A 12,235-nucleotide genomic window follows, 5' to 3' on the forward strand; every position below is an offset into this window, starting at 1 on the left:
CTGAAAGATCATCTAGTCCAACCCCCCTGCCAGAGCAGGATCACCTAGAGTATGTCACAAACGAATGCGTCCAGGCAGATTTTGGATGTCTCCAGAGAAGGAGACTCAACAACCTCTCTGGGCAGCCTGTTCCAGAGTTTTTCACCCTCACAGTGAAAAAGTTTTTCCTCATGTTCACGTGGAGCCTCCTACGCTCCAGCCTGCACCCATTGCCACTTGTCCTATCATTTGACATCATTTGACACCCTGAACAAAATTTGGAAAAGCTGTACATCTAATATTTATGAACTACAGTAAGATCATCCTATAAAATGCTCTTACATTGTAGGGAAACCCCCGAACTAAGGCTAAACATTACATACAGAAAATATTTCTAAAGAGCAACATTAGATAAAAAGGTTGAGCTTCAAGCTTATATCCACCCCCATTAACCACACATTTCTTTATTGATGGTGTTTTCTTCACTGAAAAAGTTTTTCTTCTTTGACTTTGAATAACAATTAATGCTTTAATGGGGAAACATGGATTATTCAGAATTTTTGTTCTTGTATATCAAGAGAAATCTTTATTGACTAAAGGTTCTGTTGTGTTGGGCTTTAAAAAAACAAAGACGGATTCAGTTATGGTAAATAGGCATAGTCAGATTACAGGTCAATTTCTTTCTTGTCAACTTGGACTTTATTTCTTTCTTCCCCTTCTTCTGTGTGTATATGTACTGTTTAATGTTATGCAAAACTTGTATGCAAAAAATGACTGTTTTCTGTTCTGTAATGAGATTGAAATATTTGCTGCCCATTTGGATTAATTTATGGATATAATTTGTATATGTAAGAGGTCTCCTCTTTGTTTTCTTTTTAAAGTTTATTTCTGGAAGCTTAAATGGAGAGGAAAATAAGCTGTTCCATGAAACCAGATGGGTTTCTGCAACATTTTCAACCAAAAGCTTTTATGATCCTGTTTGGCTCAAATCTAAAATAATTCTGCTTGTTAGAGACTAGTGTACTTAAAATCATTCTTACATACTGGATATTTTTCAGTGTACTTCACACACTAAAGATGAGTCTTCCTTTTGGAATATGCTGATACATGTGCTTGTTATGAATGTCGTGTGTTAACTGTTTATATATTCTGATATTCTGATTATTGAAAATGTTTTCTAAAGGGTTCAGATCATTGGGTTAAAAGGGATTCTGTGTTGTGAAATCCGCAGGATAGACAAAGAGATGAACCGGTGTGTCTCTAACAGTGTTTTGCAGTCAGTGGTTCTAGGAAGCCTTGGAGTCCAGGGCTTAGTTCTAAGAATTCTTTGAAAAGTAACTAAAAAAGTCAGCTCTGCTGTCCAGAGACATATGTTTATTGTACATAGACTTGCACCACAATTCAAAACTTAGTATTCTGCAAATTAAAAAATGTACTTCTACGTACATGCATGGAAATAGAGTAAGCCTTTGACCATTAGTAATTTGATTGGATATTTGAATGTTTGTAGATTTGTATGAAAAGGTGTATATTACTTTTTTAACTACTAGTCTGATACTCAAAAGACATTCTAGATGGAAAGACGTTAAATAAATTACAATGTACAAGTTGCTGCTTATGTATTTAATGCATTTCCTTTATTTGCATTGAAGACACCTTTTCTTGAAAGTTCTCACTTTCTTCTGGTCACATGGAACTGGAAGAATGTACTGCTTTTTACCATACATAGGATATATGTCAGAATTTGGATGAAATTAGCTTACTGAAGTACTTTGCTTAACCATAATCTTTCTAGCAAGGTTGGTGGTCAATAGACAACTTAGCAAGGAATCATAACCCAGAATAGGATGTTTTTACAGAGATACTGTTATACGAAATGCAGATTGTCTTGACGTCCAGTAAGAGTAGGTTGTCTTCCAAGAACCATAGAATGGTTTGTGTTCTGCAGCGATTAGCATTGTAAGATCACAAGTGAGTTTGATCTTTGTATTTATACAGGTGTAATTGACATAAGGTGCTATCAAACCCTTCCAATCAGTTCTGTTGATACTGACAGAAAAGGACTTCAGTCCTCATCTAGAAGAGTTAGGTGCATACATACCACTGTATGATGAGGCTTCTAAATGCTATTTGCTCCACACCCAGGTGCAGCAGAAGTTTATCTTAAATGAGGTTCTGTAGGTGTATTGGTCATTTTTATTTTATTATTTACAATTAGCTTTTTATTTTAGCTCTTCTGTCACTAGGTAAACGTAAATGTCACAAATTATAGTGTGGATAACAAATAGAAGAGGTCTTCCAAACAGTTGATTTTAAGATCTTAATTACTACATTGAACTTTGGCCATAGGTGGCAACAGTGTATAAATCTTATCCAAATTAATAAGGAACTCAGTAACTGCAGTTAAGACCATAAGTCATTTCCGGCTGTCTTATCCAGACATGAAGGCATCTGAACAATAGCAGCTGATAATGTGGCTCTTTTAAACCATTTTCAGTAAATGAAATGGAGGAACTGTATGCTTGAAGCTGTGCAGTGCATGTTTTTTAGCAGAAGGTCATAATTACATAGAAAATATATCCTAGAAGTCCTTGCTAATGTGCTTCATCTGTGTAATACCATATCCAAGACCTCAATCTTCAATTCTGTTGTTTGACTTCACTTCAGAATAAGCATAGATTAGAGATTTTAAAGTTATCAATATTTGTTTCAACACCTGGACAGCTAACGTGTTGAAAAATTAACAGAAAACATTACATGTGATGATTCAATTATGTGCATTTATTAATTCATAATCTCATGCCACTTATTAGAAACAATGCCATAATACACAGGAAAGGAAGAAGATAGGTAAGGGACTATCTGTTATTAAAAATACTATTGCTGTTTGTGCCACATATACTTGTAGATGCATTATGTAAAAACTTGGAAAATAGGAATTGGCTATTAGCAAGAAAATGTAGCCAAGACATACAAAATATTTTTATAGAAAAATGCGTTAGACATGTTTGAAATTAAACAGAAATATACTTTTGTTTAGCAGGGTTGTACCTCAAAACATAACACCATCTCTTCTTGTAGTGGTCCAACAATTCAAACAGTTTTGAGAATGTCGTGGGTTGTTTTTTTTTCATTTAATAGTCCTGCTAACATGCTTGCAGGAAAAAAAGTGTTTAGTTTGGTGATTTTCAGACTACATTTCTCCCCTAGTTATGACTTTAATGTATCAGAAAGTTCTAAAACTGGGTGTAATAGGAGGGCTCTTCATAAACCAATGTGATGGAAACTTGCTTTCCTCTTTGGTATTCAAACAAAACAAAAGCTTTGAGTCAAGATTTTTAAGACTTGTAAAAGGGAATAAATTTAGAAATCTCAGTTAAAATTTCACCATCAGCTCATTTGAAAGTAGTAAGGAGAATGGGGAGGTTTCCGTTGCACATAAATAGTATAATCTGAATTGCAGTAGAAAATCAGTGCATATGGAATAGGTACAGCACCTTCCCCTCTCTTATTCAATACTGATTCAAGTGAAACTTGGTTCAGGATAAATTCTGAAAACAATGTATAGAGAGCCTTGGCTCAACCTTTTCCTCTTGACACTCTTTCTGTGCCATTGCATCCATCTGCATTTGTGTTGTAATGCTTTCTTACTGCCTTTGACTCTGTAATATTACCTCCTATGGGCTACAAGTGAGTACTGTAATCTGAGGTGGAAAGGAACCTTTCTCTCCCATCTGTTTTGCCTTGCACATGTTGGTGCTGCTGTTTATGCTGACAGCTGTGTTAATATGCAAGGCCACCTGCCACATGGTAGATACTGCATCTTTGGGTAAAAGCTTAACATTTTTCCCTTTGTGGAAGGCATAGATAGCTAAAACTGGATTCTTGTTGGCGACTTTGGTGGCAGGTCCCATTTTATTATTTTAAATGTGTCAGAATTATTTACTCTTAGGTCATGTGGTACTCAATTATTCTCAGGTACAGATTATCTGCAGGATTATCTAACCTGGCCATGCTCATCTTTTGATACAGTTTTAATCTGTTGATTAGAATTTACTCCTGTGCCTCTGGTGGAACTGTCATTTGGTTTGTTTCTATATTTTCTGCTTTTCCGTGCAGTGAAGAAAGGTGAAAACCGATCTGAGCACAAAATGTTACAATTTGTGATTAGCATTTCTGATTAAGTTGTCACTTTATTCTTGGACAAGCACAGTCCTGGTAATGCTTCGTGCTGCACTGTGGTACCCTTCCAGGTGCCTCCCTGGTAGAGTGGACAGCTTTTGGATGCAGCTAGGTGTTTCTACTGCCTCTGTCTCTGTGTGCAAACCACTCACTATATCCTGAGGTGGTTATGAGAATTAATTAATGCTTAACTACTTTGAAGATACTGGATGCTTTATAAATGCTAATTATTATATTCAGGTTTGCTACAGCTTAGAGATGAGACCTTACTTAAGCAATGGATATGAAGCTGTGATATGTATGTGGCAAAGAATTAAAAGTAATAAACAGTCACTGAGGGCCTAAGCCTCCCTGCAGCCTGTTCGTGTAGTTTCAGTAAACCGCCACTCTTCTAATTTATTTTTGGAGCCTTAATTACTTTTGACTGTCAGAGGGAGTGTCTCCTCTATAATGTTCCTTCCTAAGGGACTGCTGTTACATTTTGTAGTTTCAATCCTGATTGCAATTTCCCTGAGAACGGATGTCTTTGTGTGCATACTCTCAAAAAGTGCTTTCTTTTTTCTCTGTACTGTTCTGGAATTATACATTTCATATTTTTATGCTAGGTTTGGAGTATCTGTATCACTGAAAGAATTGACTGCTTGTTGTCAAGATACTGAAAACTAAGCAGGACGTTGCTGTGCAGTAACCACAAGGACCAGTTTGTGACTGGTATTTATACCATTAGAAAGCTACTTTCTGCAACACATAAAACAACCAGCAAGTCGCAACTCAGAGTGACCAGTTTAGATTTAAGTACATGACCAACATCCACTTGTGTTGGTGTTTCTTAAAATCCGCATCAAAACTATACAAGAAGGGTAGCTGTTTGAGCATTTCTTAAAGGTTTATCTCATAGCTGAGGCAGTGGAAAGTAGATAGAAAGGTAGCCAACAGTGTATTTTCAGGCTGTTCTGTTGCTGCTGCTCTGCAGATAGGCCTAGCTTCATATCCACCCCAAGCTGGCTGGATACCATGGCACAGCAGTAAAGATTATGGATAAAGAGGCCTTGGGTCTAGAAGGAGTTGATCAAGGTTAATGAATGTAAAAAAAACTCTTACAGGAAAGTGGTGAGCTGCCCAGAGAGACCATGGAGTCTCCATCCCTGAAGACATTCAAAAGCTGTCTGAAGATGATCCTGGGTAACCTGCTCTAGGTGGACCTGCTGGAGCAGGGAGCTTGGACCAGATGACCACCCAAGGTCCCTTACAACCCAGGCTGATTCTGTGATATGGCACAATGCAAAAAGGAGCTGCTAAAGAGGTGTGAGGCATAGGCAGTCACAAGAACAGCAGAAATACTCATCAAGATGAAACAGGAAAATGTAGTTCAGAATACCAGTAATTCACACTGTGTGAATCACTAGGGTTTTGTTTGTAGTCTCTAGTTTGATGTTAAGTCAAGGAGGCCACAGTCGTGAGAGGGAGAAGAGCAAATGTTTCCATATTAAAAAAAACCCAACAGCAAACCCCAAAGCTCATTCCTAGGAAAAGATTCTATTCTAAAAGAAGAGCTGCCTTCAAGTCAACCTGAACTTACCCTCGTGAGTGGTGGCATAGCTGTGCTGCTGCTGCTGTGTGCCTTTGACACGGGTGCTTTGCTGTGCTGGCAGAGCAGGCACGTACCTTCTGGGTCGGGCAGGTCTGGCTGCCACATGACAGTGTGAAATCAGGTACTAAACTAACTCTGCATAGACAACATGCTTGGGATCTCAAAGTTGATACAAGTTAAAAACAGTAGGCTACTATTCGTGTTTGCAGTCAGGCAGGAGTATAAATTCTTAAGGGGCTCTGTAGTTTTGCTTGTGGAGTTGATGTTTGCTTTGACCTTTCGTCTTTGTTCACACTAATTATGACACATTAATTTAAAACAAAAACAAACCAAACCAACCAACAATTCAAACTTACAAAAAACCCCAAATACCCCATCCCCAAACAAACAAAAACTCCGATCAAACAAGCAAAGAACAAAACAACAACAAACCTATACAGAAACCCAACCGCACACCGCTCCCTGGGAGGAGGCGTCAGCTGCCTGCAGCGGTACTTCCCTCGCTGCTGCCATCGCTTTCCTGTCGCGACCCCGTGCTCTCCTCAGGGCAGGACCTGCCTCCTCGTGGCTGCGAACGCCAGAGTCAAGCTGGGACCCCGCCTGATGACAGGAAGGAGGTGGCCGGGGCACGAGCACTGGTGAAACGCCTTCTCGTTCCTCAGCGCCTTCCTCTCATGCTACTGCTTACTGCACTGCGCAGGAGCCGAACTCCCGCCTCGCCCAGGCGCAGCTTTAGTCCTTCCCGCCCTCCGCTGAGTCGCGGCCGTCCCGCTGGCCGGAGGTGGAGCGGCGTCTCCGCCCCGAGGGCGGGCAGTGGCTGCCTCCGCTAGAGGAGGAGAGAGGCGATTGCGTCTCTACCGCCTCCCGCCACCGCGGGAGCTTGGTGCTGGGCGGCTGTTGACGGTGTCTTCCGGCCTTTCAACGTCTTGTCCTGTCCCGTCGGGAACGAAGATGTCCGGCGGGGGCAGCCGGCAGCAGACCGGCTCCTCCTGGCACAGCACCTTCTCCCGCTTCTTCGCCAGGAGCCCACCCGGGGAGGGGACGGTGGTGCCAGGGCGTTCGGCGGGCGCTAACAGGTATGTGGGGGATGAGGCTGGGCTGGACGAGCACGGTTGGGTGTTCACTGCCATCCCCGTGCCACCAGCCCTCAGCTGGCCACCCTGGCTAGCGTTGCGACGCTGGTGGGTGGGGGACAGAGAAGAAACATCTGTATTCAGTGCGGGATGGGGGGGTTACCCGGACGTCCCGGGGCTGCAGCCCCAGCGGTGGGGTGCAGCTCGGCCCGTGATGGGGCAGGTGTGGGCCTGGCGGGGCCGAGTTCGGTTCCTCTGAGAGTAGCAGTGGGAAAGTGGCGGTCCCAGCCGGGGCGGCTTGTCACATGGAGTCTGAAACTGGGAGCAGGGGATGTTAGCCTGGCTGCTGGCGTTGTCCGACTCACCGTTCTCGTGAGTTTTTAATTTAACGTAGCAGGAGTGTGATGTGAGGCAGGTCGCCACTCGAGCGGTGGGGATGTTTAGGGGTGTGCTAGGAGTGAGTCTGGCTGTCGGACGAGCACCGGCATCCAACGACCCCACTCTCCGCGGCCCTGTGAAGTTCTGCCGAGCTCAGGGGAATGATGGAGTCCTCTGTGAAATACGTTTGCTGTAAATAGCCGCCTCTGGGGCTTCTTGTTTGCCCTGGTTAGGGTGGTGTGGGTGTCGGCGGTGGGGTTGTCTCACCCACTAGTTTCTCAGGTTGCAGCCCCTTCGTTGGAAACTGAAAGCAGGGCAGTGCATAAAAGAGGGGTTGATGGTTTTTTTTGGTTGGTTTTGGTTTGTGGTTTTGGGTTTGTTTGTTTGTTTCATTTTTTTACAGTTGTAGTGTTCTTTTGGACTCGTCTAAATCAGATGTTAATGCCGTATAAATATTACTGGCGTGTTTAAGTCTCAGTGCAAAATTTGTGGTTTATGGAAACCTGGCTGTTAATAATTTTTTTTTTAGTCTAGGGAGACTACAAAATTAAAAGGCTCAGAAATTTATTGTGTATTTTTTCTTTTTGTTTTTTTCCCCCTTCCTCTAGTGTCTGGGTATGTATGTAGGAAGGAAGCACAGATAAAGTTTCCTTCTGTTTCATATTCAGCTGTATTATTTGCCCTAATTAATTAAGATATTTTTGTGGTGAAAAGGTGCTAGCTGGCTAGGGCTTATTTCCTCAAGTGTAATATTTATGTTTTGCCTTTAACATGTTAGTTTTAATATTTAAACCAGCAGACAAGGAAGTACAGTTTGATCAGATAAATAGTTGGCATCACAATACTCTTTTTCAGTGAAAAACTTTAGAAGCTTACTCTGTGTATTCTCAATAGTCATGAAAAACAGCAGAGTGTATCGATGTCTTACACTGACAATCTCATAAGTGCACCATGAAGAGTTTCCCATTTTGGGGGTTTTGTTTTACTGTAAGCGTTTATCACAGCTGTACACCATGAAGGATCTGCCACCCTTCCATGAACATGAAATATTGTTTTATATTTCCTGGGGGAAAAAAAAGAAGATCAGGAGCAAGGCTTCTGGATCAAGGGCATCTTTACAGTTGCAGGAATAACATGACTGTTAAGTCCAGGAGGGGTGGTTAAGATGTAGGAGAAGGAAAAGGCTTTGATCAGGCTGAGAATCTGAAGAAGCAATAGGAGAGATTTCATTGGAATACTTGCCAGCTCCTTACAGCTGTGGTTCAGAATAAACAAAAAAGCATAGCAGTTGTCTTGGTAAAGACAGGTGATGCTTGTTCGGTGGTTTGCACGCTAAATAGCCTATCTGTAGGTAGCACTCAGGGTAGACCTGCTCTGCTTAAATTGGGTTGAAGACTATTATCTTTATCTAAATCACAGTTTCATTTTCTGCCTGAAGGCCAAGAGCCTTTCATTTACTAGGAAGCTGGGATAGTCCTCTTGGCCTTGTTCTTGAACTCTTCATGTGGTTAGCTGGAGGGTGGTAAGCATGATTCCTCTCTGGACTTGGAACAGTCAAAACCCTTCCTGCTCTGAAGAGTCCAGTTTGATATGTTAAGGAGCTCTTTTCCCCTCCCTCCGCCCCCCTTCTTTTACACTGCAGCGTGGCACGTTAGTTAGGAATGCTGACGTTCTGGTATTTGGTTTCCACTGGCAGCCTTCTTTACAGATTAGCACAATTACATAAATTAAAGAGTGCTGACTTGGGATGAGTGCCGCGGGTTTGCTCGTCATATTTATTTAGTGAGCTTGACACTGTAGAAAAATGGATCACTGAAGAAAGCATCCATGTGGGGAGGGGGAACCTAAGCTGCTTTGTATGTTTATTAACGTGTGGAGTGTGTGAGGCGAGTTAGGGAATCTGTCTTTTGTGCAGTATTATAAGAAATGGGTACATTAGGATGGTTACTTTCCCATTTAGATTATCAGTGTGTTATACATTGGAACCACATCAAATTTGAAATACAAAGAAAGAAACTTTCATGTGGATATATTTTATCTACTGTTTGGTTTCAAAAAGCAAACACCAAAGTAAAAGGTGGCAGGAGAGAGAGAAGGGCCAAATACACTCTCAGTGTACCTGATGCACATCTGGAGATGTGCATTGTGCTTGATGCCTGTGCAGAACAGTTTCTTAAATTTTAAAAATGTTCAGAAATGAGCCTGTATATGTCCGAAAGTCCTTCTCCATCTGCTCGTGTAAGTTTGGCAACAGCAGCTGGATAGAAACCCCCAGCTTTCCTTTCCCCAAACCCCATAGCTGCCTTTGCTCCAGGCATTGTGTTCAGGCTTAGTTGTTTGGTAAACCAAACTTAAAAACCCTAACAAAACCAAACAACCACCACCCCCTCCCCCCCACAAACCTACTGTGGCCCTAGTTTAAAATAGGAGAAAGGGGAAGGGGGAATTGCACAGTTTGTTAATCAGTGTCTTAGACTCTTCTGAGAACCTTATTTGACAAAGAGCTTATGTTAATAACTTGCCTTTACAGCACTTTGTAGCTCTGATGAACATGAGAATTGCTGGAGGCTTCCTTGCTTGTGGAGAAAATAACCCGTGCAGATTAGTTGCAAGTTTCGTGGCAGCAAAGAGCACAGGACGTGTTAAGGGCTTATTTGGCTTTTACATAAAATATAGACAAACATGAAGTATCTCCCACAGAGTACTTGCCTGCATAAGTGTGTCCTTCAGAGTTGGGGCTGCTTTGAATGAAGGCTTCAGTGCTTTTCATCCCAATTCTTTATCATTAACTACAATCAAAGGCAGTCATTATGCTATTTGCTATTTTCAATAATATGAAATTGATTATTTGTAACCTCAGTGTTTGTCTGGGAACAGTCTAAATCCCCAAAGTGAAAAAGTCTTGTTGAATGTTCACTATTCTAATGGGAGTTTGATTTTTCTAAATTTTTTTATTATATTTTTTTAGTCTGTCTAGATGAAGATACAGCTTTTACAGTGTCAGTCTAATGAAGATTCTTTCAGAAATATGCAGCTTTCCTGGCTGAGCTAATGTTGTGCTACAAATAAACGTGACCTTTCAGGTCGTGTTAGAATTTCACTGGTCACTTTAAGCCAGAGCTACCACCAAAATCTTTAAAGGATGCATTCATTTTGTTAATTATTCTATATACGGTTTAGCAGGTTCATTCAGGTTTATGTTTTTCCCTTCAAGTGCTGTTGGTTGTTTGGCTGGTCAAAAAATTACCAGTGCAAGTGGGTCTTTGTTAGGTTTGTCCAGATATGTTTTTCTGCATCACTGAAGTATGCCAGGGAAATCTAACAGGGAAGAGCGACCTTCTATTTGGTTTCAGAGAGCTGTTGTTTTTTTCAGGCTGAGATTATTAATCTGTTCATCCATTACTTTTTAACTAAGAGCTTTCAGAGATGGAAGAACTTTGTTATTCTACCTGAGGAGAGATTAGAGAGTCTCTTTCTTCCCTGAGACTGCCAGTCATTGTTCCTGTTTACAAAGAACATGTATTTTTGTAGTTGTAAAACTGCATTTGGGGGCTGCTGGGAATTGATTAAAGGGGGAGTAATACTCTTCAAACTTACTTCTTCTGAAGCTGCTACCTCCTGGCTTGTTTTGATTCAGGTACCATTAGCATCTTTGAAGAAATACAGTTTGTTGGAAAAGTCAGTCTCTGCTTTCTAATAAAGAAACTTTCTTTCAAAAGGCAGAGCAGATTTTTTTTGCTGTTGTTGTTAAATTTTAACTTGTTTATGAGCTTATATTAGGGATAATGACTTGTGGAACTGTCAAGGAGAATACTCCAACCATGTAGAAGAATTCAAAGTGGACTTACCTAAGCAATATGCATTATGAAAAAATTCTGTTCATTTGTTAATTTGGGGTTTTTTTGTTTCTTCTCGTGTCCTGGATTTTTCTGTTATGACTTTTATTGCAAGACAACTCAAAACAGTAGCAAGGCCCTGATTCAGCAGGATAACAAAGTGGTTGCCTATAATTAAGTAAATAGTTTTGTGAGCTCTACAGTGGGGGCTACTGGTTTAATTAGAATTAGGCACATACCTAGATGTCTCATGCGATTGAGACTAGAAGGAGAAAGCCCAAAAGCTGGCCGTGTGAGACATTTCCTCAAGGAAATGTTACTAGTAGCAAGACTAGTACTTCTTGGAAAAAACAAAGTAACATCTATTTTTTTTTTCCCTGCTGTTTTAAATACTAACAGCATTGTCTCCTTTCCAATTACTGTCATAAGTACTAGAGTTAATACTTAAATATTTCCAGGACAGCTATGAGTCTGTGGTTTTAAGGAACAGTTTTGCAAAGATTAAAACTCTTTAGTCTTTTCTGGTAAATAAAATGCTCACAGGTGGAGGGGGGGAAAAAAGGCAAAATTCAGAAATATTTTGCTATGGGGACTGAATTTCTGATTACTGAAACATTTTAAAAGGATGGAAACCCAACTACTGCTTTTATTTTCTGAGAGGTTCTTGGATTTTGTACAATTTAGTTAGCATGTGCTCTTATGCTTCCAGACAGTAGCATAGCATCGCACTGTGTTGCTCAGGCTTTCCAGAGGTTATTAATACCTCTGTCTTTCTGTAATGTCAGTTTTCATTTCTCACATATTTTTTTATAGACTCTAACTGACTTTACAGTGTCAGTTTTGAAAACTTTAAAGATCAGAAATGTGGGTTTCCATAGTCATTTCACTTTCTCATGTAAGTTTTGTGACATGAAATACAGTGTCTAATTGTGTTCTGTTAGTGTAATTTTATTAATTGACTTATTTTGAAAGGAGTCTTGGTTTTCTGAACATTCTAGTGTTTCTTAAATCGCTGAAATGTTTTACTGAAGGCAGTATTTCTGTTTAAACATTTTGGAGGCCTTGATGCTGTGCAGATCTGTGTTTCACCTATGGACGGTGTTGTGTAGGGCAAAAATGTTGGAAGTGTTTCTTGTGAGCACATGAAGAACAAATGTGGAAAGAATTGCAGTGACAACAGACTTCTGTTTAATCGT

The sequence above is a fragment of the Indicator indicator genome, chromosome 1 (genome assembly GCF_027791375.1).
Source record: "Indicator indicator isolate 239-I01 chromosome 1, UM_Iind_1.1, whole genome shotgun sequence".
NCBI lineage: Eukaryota > Metazoa > Chordata > Aves > Piciformes > Indicatoridae > Indicator > Indicator indicator.